Consider the following 1,413-nt stretch of genomic DNA (forward strand, 5'->3'; position numbering starts at 1 on the left):
TATATATATTTGTTTACAAAGTATTTTATAGAAATATAATAAATATTAATATTTTGTTCAATAGTTACACATGATAACCTACGACACACATTTCACAACACATAAAACATGTAGGGAAAAAATTATCACTATCAAATATCAACATGTGCTTGTAAGATAAGGAGTTCATATTGTTAGAATATTTTATTCTAATCTTATTGTGTTCAAATACCATTTTGCCAGGGACAAGAGAACTGTCCCTCACTCGACATTACCACTAATTTAAGGGAATCTAAAGTGGCCAAAACAGCTAGCACGCTTTTGCCAAAGAATGGAACTACAATCCACAAGAAAAAGAGGAGAAATGTGGAGTAATTGTCGAGCTACCTATACGCTATAGCGCAGCGTTTTGTATATGTCTTCTCTCATACAAACCAATCACTTGGTCAGAAACAGCCCACACAATGGCCTGTCCAGGCGGGATCCTCATAAGCCGGGGAAGTAACCCCTTCCACAAAGCACGTATACCTTCTTCGGTACGGTGTATATAGTTGAGATGGCATGAAACAGTCCTCTGTACTTCAAATCACCCCCTGATCGGCTTTGAGCCATCAGCCTCGTTTTCACAACGTCGAAAGGTCCAGTGCATATAGGACCAGCTGTCCCTGCAAGGAAACCCGAAATCATAGACTGCCATGGCTGAAGGACATTCCCATTATCAAATGCATTCTTGGCTGTGAACATTGCCGCCTGGTTCGTCCCATTTCGCATAACTGTTGGGGCAGCCCCTGCCCACAGACCACGAATCCCGTTTTCACGAACAATCATTCGGGCACAGTGTATATACTGTATAGGCCCCTTGTACTTCTGGAGCTCAGGGCTTAAACCTCTCCGCTGTTGTAGTCGGATTTTCACCACCTGCATCAACATAACTAGCTGAGCTATCGACCTTAGACACAATAGAGATGTGACTTAGGGCCGCAATGATCAGAACCAAAAGACCAGCTATTAGAGCATGATGTAGAAGGGGATAATGTGAATTAGTCGAGGGCCTTCTGGTCTTTGATCATCTTGGCAGTTCCAACGGCTTTTGCCGCCCTTTCTTTGTATATATGCTCTTCTTGTATTCGTCTAACAGAATGAATGAAAACCATTCTCATCATTCTCTTATCTCAATTCCTCTCTGCTTTTTCCGTTCATCTCCTTGGCTGATCTCCGACATGGTATAAGAGCAAGGAAGGAGATCCTACGCCGGAGCAGTTACCGGCATGGGAGAAGCCAGCCAGCCGTCGCAACCACGAATGAATCAACCACCGATCAACGCTCCAACGCAGCGGAATCAGACTGAAGATGTTGAGAATCCTTTGTATCTCAACTCCAATGAGAATCCAAACACCATCCTTGTCAGTCCTCCTCTCAATGGCAGTTCGAACT

At 43.5% G+C, this 1,413-nt stretch overlaps 1 pseudogene; it reads right to left on the minus strand.

Annotated features, from left to right (window-relative positions):
- Window positions 1-208: 208 nt before the first annotated feature.
- LOC109189516 lies at window positions 209-978 on the minus strand (annotated as a pseudogene).
- Window positions 979-1,413: the final 435 nt, after the last annotated feature.

Source organism: Ipomoea nil, unplaced genomic scaffold (genome assembly GCF_001879475.1).
Source record: "Ipomoea nil cultivar Tokyo-kokei standard unplaced genomic scaffold, Asagao_1.1 scaffold1558, whole genome shotgun sequence".
In the NCBI taxonomy this organism is placed as follows: domain Eukaryota; kingdom Viridiplantae; phylum Streptophyta; class Magnoliopsida; order Solanales; family Convolvulaceae; genus Ipomoea; species Ipomoea nil.